The sequence below is a fragment of the Python bivittatus genome, unplaced genomic scaffold (assembly GCF_059951505.1).
Source record: "Python bivittatus isolate LINGU-HERP-01145 unplaced genomic scaffold, Pbiv_v1 ctg000340_np1212, whole genome shotgun sequence".
NCBI lineage: Eukaryota > Metazoa > Chordata > Lepidosauria > Squamata > Pythonidae > Python > Python bivittatus.
The window spans coordinates 29,777,907-29,791,837 of record NW_028277056.1 but is presented as its reverse complement, the minus strand read 5'-3'; positions in this window follow the sequence as shown (position 1 = coordinate 29,791,837).

The following is a 13,931-nucleotide window of genomic DNA, read 5'->3' as shown; positions in this document are numbered from 1 at the left end:
GTCTCTCAATATGTAATATGATTGTACATGTGTGGACTGAAAGGGAGAATAGTAAAAAGGAAGGGAATAAAAATGCAAAATAGACATAATAATGTAAGAAGTGGCCTTATACTAAGTTAGATCACTGCAGTTTTGGATTCACAAGGGGTTGTTACCATCAGTTATAGATGTTGGGTTGGGTTAGTGGGCTTTTTAATAAAGGGTTCCTGTATAATGATTGTTTGTTGTGATATTTGTAATCCAAAAGGAGTCACTTTTGAATGCAGTATTATATAAGAAATGACAAATAAACGCATAATAGGTGGTGGCACAATGGTTGGAATGCTGGGATGATTCTAGCCTAGAAAGAAGGAAAGTGGATTGGAAGATAAATCACTTCTTGCATTGCTCAACTGTTAGGGTTTGTAATTTCATGGGGGTGGCAGATATTAACATGATAATGTAGTATCTCCTTTGATGACTGTTTGAAAAAGAATAACAGATTGCAAACAAGATCTAGAAATGAAGAACATATTAAGAAACATGTTGCTTATTTACAGCATAACCTTTGACAGAGTTAATACATGCTGACAGTTTCCCAGTTGAAACCATGGTGTTTGGTCCATCCATGTGTTGTGAGATTAAGGAATTTTCATCTGTCTTCTGACTGCTAGTTGGTGTTTATGGATACATTCTGCTAGTCTTCTGCCTGTCTGTCCTACATAGTGACTGTTACAGTCTTTACAATATATGTTGTAGATGACTCTTGTTTTTTCTTCTTGGGCTACTGGATCTTTTGGTTTACTTAAGATGTTTTGGAGGGCTTTAGTTGGTTTGAATGCTACAGTAATGCCACATGGTTGTAATAGTCTGTTGGTTGTTTCTGAGATGTTTCTGGTGTATGACAGGGTTATCCTTTTCATAGCTTGTCATGATTGTGCTGTAGTGGGTTGAGTGGTCAGGCACTTTTTGATAAAGTTGTGTGGGTATCCATTTTGTTGTAAGATGTTGTCTAGGTGGTCTGTTTGCTTTTTCTTGTGTTCTGGGCTGCTGCAGTGCATTTGTGCTCATCTGAATAATGTTCTTACACAGCTCCTCTTGTGGGAGGTTGGGTTGTTACTTTGGTAATTAAGCACTTGGTTAGTGTAGATTGTTTTTTTGGTAGACTTGTGTTTCTAACTTGCTGTCATTTCCTCTGCTGATGTGGATATCCAGGAAGGATAGGGTGTTATTGTTTTCTTCTTCCCTTGTGAATTTTATTCCTTTGAAGAAAAGAGACATCTTAGAGACATCTTTCTCAAGTAAAAAGAAAAAAACTAATAAATAAATAAAATAAAAATAAATGTTCAATTTCTCAATAGCTAGAAAGTGAGAACATCATTTTATGTGGTAACATCATTGTTAAAATATATAAATCATGTTATACTAGAGTCTGAAGAATATGATTGTCTTTCCTACTTTAATGTTGAATTCTTGGAAATACCTATGATGAAGGATGTTGTTTGGTCATTCAGTCACTTTCAACTGTGACCTGATGTACATCATTTCCCCAGGGCTGTTTGTCAATAACTGTGTCTCTTAGTTTTGTATGCTCAAGTTTGTGTCATCAGTTATTGTATTTAGGCATGTTGCCTTCTGTTAGTCTCTTTTTATTGCCTTTCATTTTTCCAAACATTAGAGTCTTCTATTACTCTTGTGTTTGCCTTATGTGTCTAAATATTTAAGTTTTACTTTCATGATTAGTGTTTTCACTGAGCACTCTGATTTTATTTCAACAAGTATTGAATTACTTATTTTTCTTGCAGTCCAACATATTTTAAAGAATTATCTTCAACTCTGTAAGTCAAAGTTACCAATTTTAGTTTGTTCGGGCTTTCCAATTGTCCAATTTTCACAGCTATATGTTACAGCAGTAAAAACCATGGTCTTGATGATACATAGCTTTGTTGTGAGTGTGATGTCTCTGCACTTTAACATTTTTTTCTGTATGTCATAGACTTTCTCCTAAATAGCTGACACCACTTTATTTTGTGGCTACAGTCAGTATCTCCATGAATTTTTGAGCCTAGGAAATTGAAGCCTGTTTCTTCTTCACCCTTCTCTATCTGTTTGCACTGGGCTGGTCCTACCTATTGATATAATCTTTGTTTGTTTGTCTGTTTTAATACAGAGCAACAGATCTGCTTTGTACTCTCTTCTTTCATCTTCAAAAAGAGACTCCTTACATATTCCTCATTTTCAGCCATTTGAGCCATCATCAGTTTATCTGAGGCTGTTGATGTTTCTCCAAGCAGTTTTAATTCCAATTTCTATTTCTTCTAGTCTAACATTTCTCATGATATATTTTACATATAAGTTAAATATGTAAGGTAACAGTGTATAACCTTTCCTTTTCCAATTTTGAACCATTTAGTTGCTTCATATTCCATTCTAGGAGTATTTTTAGGGCCCATTTAAGTTTATTCTCCAGATTCTCTTACTCTAGTTCAATGGACCAAACTGTCATATATACCGTATAATTAATTTTGGGATCTTCTTGTGTAGTTCTTCCATCTATTTGTGCTATCTCTTCTTTTATATCTTCTTTCTCCAGAATACCTTTGCCTGTTTTATCTTTTATCATGTCCAGCTTCACATAAAAATATCCCTTGATTTTTGTAATTTTCTTAAATATATCTCTTGTTCTTTCCATTTGATTGTCATCCTTAATTTATTTCCATTGCTTATTTATATACTATTCCTCTTACTCTTTTCTGAAACTCAGCATTTAGTGAGGCAATTGCAATATTTTGTCTTCTACCTCTGTTGTCCTTTGCTTTCCATCTTTCTTCAGCTACTTTCAATGTATTAGCAGACAACCATTTCACCTTCTTTTGCTTTCTGGGGTATTTTTGTTTGCTTCCTCTTTAATGATATCACAAATTTAAGTCCTGAGTTCTTCAGACATAATTTATGAGACATAATTCCTTAAATGTTTTCTTTACCTTTCATGCATAACCATGTGGAATATTGCTGAGGTTGCAATTGGCCTAATGATTTTGCTTTCTTTAAGCTGGGATTTTGCAAAGAGAATTTGAGTTGCATGTCAGCATCAAGTCTCTTTCCTCCCTCCCTCCCTCCCTCCCTCCCTCCCTCCCTCCTTTTTTCTTTCCTTCTTCCTCTGCCTGAATAGAGCTTCTTCATCTTTGCTTGCAGAGTAAACAGACAGTTTGATTTTTGTGTTGTCAGTCCAGTGATGTCCATATGTAGATCATCTTCTAGGTTGTTGGAAGAAGGTCTTTGATATAAACATTCATTTTTTAAATTTTTGTTTTGGCAGAATTGTATTAGTATTTCTCTTTCTTCATTTTGTGCACTACAGACATATGTTCCATTTAACAAGTGTAGCATTCCAGTCTCCTAAAATTAGTAGGACATCTATTTCTGGTGCTGTGTCCACAAGTGTTGCAAATTGTCATTGACCTGTTCACCTTCTCCTTTCTCTGCACCTATGGTTAGAACATAGACTTGGATTACTGTAATATTGATTGCCTTTCCGTGGACTGAAACTGAGATCATTCTGTCGCGTTTAGGTTGTATCCGAGCACTGATTTTGGCACCCTATTAACAGAAGCTATAATGTTGGTTGCTCAATTTCTTCTATTATTTTCTTGTTTGTAGTAGCTGCTTTTCTGAAATGAAGTAGTCCATTTCAGTTTGCCTATTCCCAGAATGATAGTGCTAGACCTTACATTTTTTCTTGACATCAAGTTTGCCTTTGTTCACAATTTTGACATTCCAAGTGCCAATGGCATACATTTCTTTGCAGCCCCAAACTTTCCCTTTGCCTCTGCGACATTAACGGCTGGACATCCTTTCACCTTTCATCCACCCATCGATATCATAAATACTTTTGTAAAGCATTGAAGACCTGGATGTACTCCAGGGCCTGGGGTCGGGTGGTTAGACAGCCTGTTGAGATGTTTTTGCTGATTCTTTTGTCTGAGTTTACCCTCGGTGACCATTGCAGTGTTTTACTCTTTGTTAATATTGATTGTTACTGTTTCCATGTGTAGTTAGCCACCCAGGCTCACATTTGTGAGATGGGTGGCCACATAAGTTGATAATAAAATAAAATAAAATAAAATAAGCATTAGTACTACTTGTATTTCCAACAACACAAGAGACGACTCTACACATGGACATCACCAGATGGTCAATACCGAAACCAGATTGATTATATACTTTGCAGCCAAAGATGGAGAAGCTCTATACAGACAGCAAAAACAAGACCAGGAGCTGACTGTGGCTCAGATCATGAGCTTCTTACTGCAAAATTTAGGCTTAAATTGAAGAATGTAGGGAAAACCACTAGACCACTCAGGTATGACTTAGATCATATTCCTTGTGAGTACACAGTGAAGGTGATGAATAGATTTAGAGGATTAGATTTGGTAGACAGAGTGCCTGAAGAACTATGGACGGAGGTCCGTAACATTGTACAGGAGGCAGCAACTAAAACCATCCCAAAGAAAAAGAAATGCAAGAAAGCAAAATGGCTGTCTGATGAGGCTTTACAAATAGCTGTGGAAAGAAGGAATGCGAAAAGCAAGGGTGAAAGGGAAAGATATAAGCCACTGAATGCAGATTTCCAGAGAATAGCAAGGAGAGATAAGAAGGCCTTCTTAAATGAACAATGCAAAGAAATCGAGGAAAACCTATTGTGGTGGGGGAAAACTAGAGATCTCTACAAGAAAATTGGAGATATGAAAGGAACGTTTAGTGCAAAGATGGGCATGATAAAGGACAAAAAAGGCAGGGATCTAACAGAAGCAGAAGAGATTAAGAAGAGGTGGCAAGAATACACAGAAGAACTATACAAGAAAGATCTTAATGTCCCTGATGTCCACGCTGGTGTGATCACTGACCTTGAGCCAGACATCCTAGAGAATGAAGTCAAGTGGGCCTTAGGAAGTATTGCTAACAACAAAGCTAGTGGAGATGACAGTATTCCAGCTGAGTTATTTAAAATACTAAAAGACGATGGTGTTAAAGTGCTGCACTCAATATGCCAGCAAGTTTGGAAAACGCAACAGTGGCCACGGGATTGGAAAAGGTCAGTTTATGTTCCAATTCCAAAGAAGGGCAACGCCAAAGAATGCTCAAACTATCGCACAATTGCACTCATTTCATATGCTAGCAAGATTATGCTCAAAATCCTACAAGCTAGGCTTCAGCAATACATGAACCGAGAACTACTGGATGTACAAGCTGGGTTTCAAAGAGGCAGAGGAACTAGAGATCAAATCGCCAACATTCGCTGGATCATGGAGAAAGCACAAGAGTTCCAGAAAAATATCTACTTCTGCTTCATTGACTATGCAAAAGCCTTTGATTGTGTGGATCACAACAAAATGTGGCAAATTCTTAAAGAGATGGGAGTACCAGACCACCTTACCTGTCTCCTGAGAAATCTGTATGCGGGCCAAGAAGCAACAGTTAGAACCGGTCATGGAACAACCGATTGGTTCAAAATAGGGAAAGGTGTATGACAAGGCTGTATACTGTCACCCTGCTTATTTAACCTATATGCAGAGTACATCATGAGAAATGCCAGGCTGGAAGAATCACAAGCCGGAATTAAGATTGCAGGGAGAATCATCAACAACCTCAGATATGCGGACGATACCACCCTAATGGCAGAAAGTGAAGAAGAACTAAAGAGCCTCTTGATGAGGGTGAAAGAGGAGAGTGCAAAAGCTGGCTTGAAACTCAACAATAAAAAAACTAAGATCATGGCATCTGGACCCATCAATTCCTGGCAAATAGAAGGGGTAGAAATGGAAGCAGTAACAGACTTCATTTATTTGGGCTCCAAGATCACCGCAGACGGAGACTGCAGCCATGAAATTAAAAGACGCTTGCTCCTTGGGAGGAAAGCTATGGCAAGCCTAGATAGCATATTAAAAAGCAGAGACGTCACCTTGCCGACAAAGATCCGCATAGTCAAAGCTATGGTTTTTCCAGTAGTAATGTATGGGTGTGAGAGCTGGACCATAAAAAAGGCCGAGCGCCGAAGAATTGATGCCTTTGAACTGTGGTGCTGGAGAAGACTCTTGAGAGTCCCCTGGACTGCTAGGAGGTCAAACCAGTCAATCTTAAAGGAAATCAACCCTGATTGCTCATTGGAAGGATCAATAATGAAGCTCAAGCTCAGATATTTTGGTCACCTAATGCGAAGAGAGATCTCTTTGGAGAAGACCCTAATGCTGGGAAAGATTGAAGGCAAAAGGAGAAGAGGACAGCAGAGGATGAGATGGTTAGATAGCATCACTGAAGCAATGAGCATGAAACTGAGCAAACTCAGGGAGGCAGTGAAGGACAGGAAGGCCTGGCGCAATATGGTTCATGGGGTCACGAAGAGTCGGACACGACTTAACGACTAAACAACAACAACAACTACTACTTGTATTTGGCCTCTGCTCTTCCTCAGTAGCTCATTAGATACATTCTTATCTAGAGGGCTCATTCCTGTATCATATTGACATTGTTCTGGTTGTAAATGTTTATTTGGTTTCCTCACTGTATGCTGAAATGAGTTGCCATTTATTTCTCCCATGGATTGTATTTAATTTGACCTTCTTCTCTGATCTGCCCTTCTGGGAGGGTACATTTTCAAGGCTATAGCTCATAGCAGCACTGTACAAGCAGCTTCACTACTGCAAGGTAACAATCAATGAAAGACATAATAGAGCCCAAAATTAAGCATTCTGGATTAAAAATGTGACATTTAGCACACATACCCTGGCCCATGCTGACCTTGGTTTTCTCTTCTAGTCCATGAAGCAGGCTGAACACACCTACCATATATGTTTATAGCAGAAAGGGGAAGCTGCAGTACTATACATACTTAAGCTTCTTTTTCTCTTGAGTTGAATCAACTGCTGCTGACTTTGTGGACATGGCCATATACTGACTCCAGCACAAGTACAAGCCACTGACCATTTTTCAAGGGCAGCAATGCACAGCATTGTCCTCTACCACCCTAAGTTCCCCTAAGAAAGGCAGAGAAAGGAATCTTTGCCCACCTTTTTTTGCTACACATCAAAAATAGTGTTTTCCGACATGTGCTACTTCAAGTAATGCCGTCTGTTTCACGTGCCCCACTTCACTTTATTGTAAGATAACGCCTCCACTGCTATTGGTTATTGTGTACTACTGGGGCAGGAATACCACCTCCCTTCCAGTTACTGCTCCCTGGCCTCCATGACTATTTGTCTTTCCAAGTTCACCAACTGAATGGTGAAAAGCTGAGATTTTTGCTTGTTTGTTTGTTTACAAGTTCACTGAAATGGTGGGCCTGTTTTCTTTTTTCTTTTAACTGGGTGAAATTGATGAGACTTCTGCCACTTTCCCTTTCTAGCTTAGGAAAAAGGGCAAACTGTGGTGTAGCCTTCCTCTTCCTCCTCTTTCTTTACCACTCCAGGAGGTAAAGCCATGGTAAATATGCCCCAGACAGAGCTTCAGGACATCCTCTGGCCAAAGCAGAGGAAGGGGCTGAAATCTGGAAACAGATTTCTTAAGCTAGTTTCGTTTCCAGCTGGTTTACACACTGCAGAAAACTTCTAATTCTTAGACGCAGAAGTATAGTCCTTTCTCTGTATTCCAGTATATGCTAAATCAGGATTGTTAAACTGTGGGTGGTTTCAACACAATAGGGAGGTTTAGTCACCATGCTAAGATTAAAACAAATGACATTATAGATTCAACGAAAGTTATTCCCTAGCAATGTCTACAACTGGTGGATATGATTAGTACTCAGAGGGAAGACCACTAAGAAATCCCAAGGCTGGAAGCTGAAAAGATATATTGAAAGAAGACAGTGGCAAACTACTTCCATACTATTGCCAAGAAAAGTCACCAGGAGCTGAACTGGTGCTTATGGTATGCTAATTCAGAGCTAACAGCTACTTAGTCCTCTATACAGTAAATTGTCTGTCTTCTTTTAAAACCATTTAAACTGGTGTCAGTCACCACAGTTGATGCCTGCAACTTTCAAAATTTATGTATAGCCTTTTTCACGTACAGGAGCTGCATTGATCAGAGACTGGTGCCTCCCTTATGACTCATGCGGCATCATGAGGCTTCTTGGGTGGGGAAAAGCCAAAGCAATTATCCATTCCTACTCCAGAAGAAATTCTGCAAAGACATTTTTATTGTCTTTCCTCTGGTACATGAACTCTGGATCAGACAGAAAGGGTATGACAAGGACTTAGTGGAGGCATAGAAAAAACTGGACACTCAGAAAAGAGTTGAGAAAGCACTCTCTCAAAAAATGTAATAGAAAAACCAGCAGCAAAGACTGTTATGTGTTATGAATATCAAGATGTTTGAAATGTGGTGAGCTTCAAAGGGAGGAAATTGGCTAATTCAAGCAGGAAACATTTAAGAGGAGGAATGCACAGATACTGAGTTTTTGTACATTGTACATTATACATTGCTGGACTAGTTAGGTCAATCAAAAAAAATCTATATAAATGTGAAGTTCTGTTGGTGTGATAAAAGAGTAACCTGGAAGGCCTCTCTGTCACATTTTTGTGCTCTACAAACCAAAAGAATGCAAGCAGATTAAGTCTGGCAGGATGTCTGTTGGTTTATTTCCAACAACACTTGTCTGAATGTGAAAAGTTGTGTGAACTGAGAGGTAGAGAGATCAGATAATCTCCAAGAAGTAAAGGATATTAATCACTTGTGGAGTCATAATAGGAAATTCATATAATCACCCAAAAGATTGTTTCCAAGTATTCACACCGACAGAGCAGTGATTTTATAGCCTTCAGAGGATTTTCCATAATGGGGGCTGTTGTACCTTGACAGCTAATTCTACCTGGAGGGAGAAAACATGAGGGCAGGAGAGAGTGCCTGAGATGGAGTGGGGCATGCCCACACCAGTTTGAAGTGGCCAATAGGGACTGGGCACTTCCCTTTCCCTAGAGATCCCCTGAATGTACCACTAACAGAATAGTTGGCTAACATCTACCAGCTTGAAGGACAAAACACTACTTTAAAAACAGGACAGATCAGGATGACTTAAGCCTGTTTCACTTGTGGGCAGAGGATAACGGTTAAGGCACCTCATGGGGACACAGCAAAGTACAGTAGGTTGCCAAGTATGTTCATATCATGGTTAGAGGCGTGTGAAGAAAGGCTTCAATGCATTCTGTCTAGAACCTCCATCTTGGACTTTAAGCAGCAGATTTCAAGGTTACATCAACAAGCTTAATTTTAGGAAATTTCTGTTCTTTCTCCCACTTTTTTTTAACTATTATTGTCCAAAAAAGTATTCTGGCAATCTCTTTCATGTCATTTTGACATTACCCAACTATAGATTCTTTTTTTTTTTTTAATGGTCCTGGAAAAACATACTATTGTTGATTTTTTTTTTTAATGTACACATTGTCTTTCATGCTCACTAACAAAGTTATCATGGTCAAAGGATTGAATTACAATCTTCTGCATGACAGAGATAGCTTTCTCTAACCCCTTTGGAAAGGAAATCCCAAGTGACTGATAACATTTCCTCTTCTTTCAGCATGAGACAAAGAAGCAAAAGGATGACGCTTCCTGCTAAAACAGGAAACAGTCCTGGCCTTTGTGGTCTTGGCCTGTAAACTAATACTGAGATTTGTGCAGAATCTTGTGAAATCATGTAGGCCTACCTCTTATCTTTAGGCCTATGAAAATGTGACATACACAATCTATGTTTATAGTAGTGACCATAACATTTCACAATGCACATGTATAACATGTCAGGGAACTCAGCTAAATGATAATTATGCAATAAACTTTGGAGCACACTTAAAGATGCCTGCAGTCAGAGTGGTTTAAAAACAAGGATTTGGCTTCTTTTGTAAACAGTTAAAACAAGTAATTAGATTAGAGGACTGACTTATGAGAGGTGATTAAAAGAATTAAATATGTTTAGTTTGGCACCTTGACAGATAAGTAAGAGATGAACTCTGAATTTAAGGAGGCAGAGGAATTTTTTTAAAAGGTTGAGCCAAAGGTTAGTGGTAAGAAACTGAACAAAGGCAGACTTACATCAAAAAGAGCTAGGAGAGTTGTTGTCACTGAATCATAGGCTGAGTTACAATTTTTTTTTCTATAATTTTCTCTAGGGTAGACCTGTATGGATGTTATATTGCATTAAAATAATGCCATTATGGATGACTTTTCTATGGACATTATATTGTGATGATGTATTCGCGTTCCTTTTGACTAATTTTATGACAGACATTACAGGCAGTTTTACATGTGATATGCTGTTTTGGGGAAGGGGTACAATATTTATATAAGATGGAAAAAATCAAACTAGGAAGCTAAGTAATGATGCTGGTTCAAGGATTTTCCCAGTGTTCTTTTACCCATATGTGAGTTAGCAGAAAACAAAACAGGAAAGATATTGCTATCCCTATTGTCAATCCCAGTTGCCTCTTCTGGCAAACGCTTGCGTGATGAGCTAAGTACAAGGACTGATGGATTGCTTTGGCTTGGCTACTTTCCCCCTCCTTCTCTCTTTCTCAATATCACCATGGAAAGTCATCCACAAATCATAGCACTGCTGGGGTTGCAATGGTTTTGACAGATAGTTGGACCTCTGGGTTTAGTCATTTGTTAGAACTTCTACTTTGTTAGTATAGAGATGGACAAGTTAGGGAAGAAAGATATCATTTAGAAGAAGATATCATTTACAACAGAGTAATCTATAAGATAGTTTGATTACTTTCTGGTATAGTGTATTGTGCAAACTCACCTTTCAGATTTTAAAATGATTTTTATGGTATAGTGTGTGGTATGAATCCTGCCAGGTCAACTTATTCAATAAGACATGATTAAACAGTAGTTTAGCACAATTTGTATAAGTCTAGTCTTAGTAGACTATAATTCACCAAAATCAATACAGCAAAGTTGAATAAAAATGCTTCATTTCAATGATATTTCAGATATTTCAGTCTCTTCTCATGAATTGATTGTTTGTAGGTGGAATGTCAAATTCAATATAGTGTAGTCTTTCTCAGTAAGACTACAATTTCTCTTGACAGTCTTCTACCATCTAGATCTAAAGCCAGGAAACTCTAGCCTTACATTAGCTTTTCGATTCCTCTGTGCAATTTTGTTTACTTGGTGTTTCCACCTATTCTTTTTTAAAAATATATGTATTTGATCTCGTCAATTCATTATAAGGGTTTCATATCAGAGATGAAATCAGAACAATGAAATAACTCATGAAACAGTTGAATTAGAATTCATCAAGAAGTTCATTTCTACTACATTAAACAGAAAAAAAACTCTGAATTCACAAATCATGCTCAGCCAGTTTTAACTACTGTTTGTTGAGCAAACTATAAGACTCTGGTTCTTACATAAACCTAAGCAATAAAATATGGATTCATGACAAAATCAAATAAGCAACATTATATTTACCAAGCTGGGTGAAGCAAGCCAGAATAATCAGCTTAGCTCACCAACATAAGAATGTCAGTATAACATCCAATAATTGTCACCAGTAGTAAGTAATTATAACCTGCACTTCCTGCATTTTATTTATGTGTACCTTTCTTTAGGTTAAGTTTCTGTATTTCTGCTGAAGTGGATCTGTAGAAGCTTTTGTGATGATAATGTGTGCTCAAATTCTTTGCAGATTAGATATATTCAGTGCCTGAACAAATGCAGAAGTTAAGATATGTTGAAGGCAGAACAGTAAAGTCTCAATCCTTCCACAGTATCCCTTATGTTTTGGAAGAACTAGTGTGAATTGTGAAGTTTGTTGGCAATACAAATGGTGTTGAATTTATTTTCTCTAGGGACCATTTTCCTCAAGCTTGTAAAGTCATACTATAAAGCATTACTTGGGAAATAGAAATAGGTAACATAGAATGTAGGTAACAAATCATTTTATATTTGAATTTGAAGCAACATGAAGCACATGTTTATTTTGAGATGAGACCCTCTCTAATCAGTGGTCTTACCCTTGCCCCCCCCCCGCCCCAGGTATGCAGTTGAAATTTAATAAAACACTGACATTTTGTTTTAATATAACATCACTCAGTATCCAAATGAAAGCTGGACTTTGAAGAAGCAGGATAGGAAGTGTATTGATGCTTTTGAACTTTGGTATTGAAGAAAACCTCTGAGAATACCACGGACACCAAGAAACAAACCAATGGATCATTGAACAAGTCAACTCAGAGTTTTTATTCGAGACACAAATGACCAGGCTCAAATTATCATACTTCAGACACATTATGTGAAAGCCCACTTCTCTGAAGAAGGCTTTAATGATGGACAAGATGGAAGGAAAGAGGAGAAGAGGATGACCAGCAGCAAGGTCAATGGACTTGGTTACAGTGAGGATGGGTGCACCATTAGAAGACCCGAAAGACCAGTTTGGGACAGATTATCATGGAGAAAATCTATCTATGTGGTCACGAAGAGTCAACACCTGCTTGATGGCACATAATCAGTCAGTATTCAAAAAAAGGATACTGCTAGCAGGCTTGCAATGATTCAACATCAGGGTTATACACAGACTCAATAAAATCCTTGTGTAGTTTTAATTTTTAATCATTTCTATATAAGATATTAATAATATATAAAATGGAATAGAAAGAGAACTTGATTAACTGGATATTGAATAAAATAATAGAATAACAAATTTGATTGCTGTAAGTCAGACACAACTGCAGAACATGTTCAGAGAACTTCAAAATCATGATACTCCCTGTAACCAAAATGATAGTGGATATGTTGAAAATTAACATTCCGACAAACAAATAGGCTAAATCTTAAATAAATTTTCCCTCTGTTTCATTTTATAGTTTGTTTATATCATATAGAGGTGAAGTTATTAAAAATTAAAACTGCACGAACACTTTATGAGCTCTCTGTATAACAGAAGACAAATGTTCAAAAAGCTACTATGCATTAAGTTACATGATTCTTCCCTTACACCCCGCAGCATATAGCTCATCCCAGGACAGGGAAAAGAGGAATCATCGTCCATTACACATTTGAATGTTGATACTGCCATCTGTTATCTTTTTAAAGAAAAAAGAATAATGTAAAAAGTATATTTGAAGGAAGAGCAATAATTTGTGTGCAGGAGCAGAAAAAACTCTTAATATCCTGTTGCAAGACTGTAACTGAATTCTCCTTTCTTGATGTGTTTATATTCTTTTTCCTCATTGATCTTTTTCTTTTACCTTGGCAAGAAATGGCTTGCAGTGGCTTTTCTCCCCTGATCCAAAAAGAGTTACAGCATTGGATAAATGCACATTTTTGCTGTTGCTTGTTTGAGGAATGGGAGGGGAGGTAGTTTTCAGTTTCTTGCTTGTTAGAATGTCACTATCATTGCATTCATTTCTTAATCAGAAACAGGCAGAGTTTTCTAAATTCAAATCATAAATTTATTCCACTACTGCAATATATAGAAAGGAGCTGTTGTTTTCCCCCTCAACTATATTGCAGTGACTGACTTCACCAAGAGCTTCTGTAAGCCTTCAGCTGAGACACCTGATATTTTAAACCCACAATTTTTCAAAATATCCAAGAGAACTAAATAATGTAAACTTAGAAGATAGGAACACTTGTAAGACTTTAGGCTTCCCACAGTGCCTCCATGGCAGTTTCTATTTTGGCTGCCAGTAAGAAGAGATCCTTGCCCAGCATTTTCCTTTTTTTCTCTCTCTCTCTCTCTTTTTGCTTGTTTCTTTAGGTCCAGAGAATCATGACTTTATAAAAAACCTTCCTTGAAGTTAATGTTCCTTTGGGAAGCTCCTTGCCAAGTCAGCTCTGGTTATTTTCAGAGGTGGGGGGACACTAGGAGAGAGGAAGATTAGTTCAGCATCAAGCTTGTTCCTGCCTGTCCCATCCCAAGCAGTGCCCCCATACAAGCCAGCTTTTGTTGGGGCCAA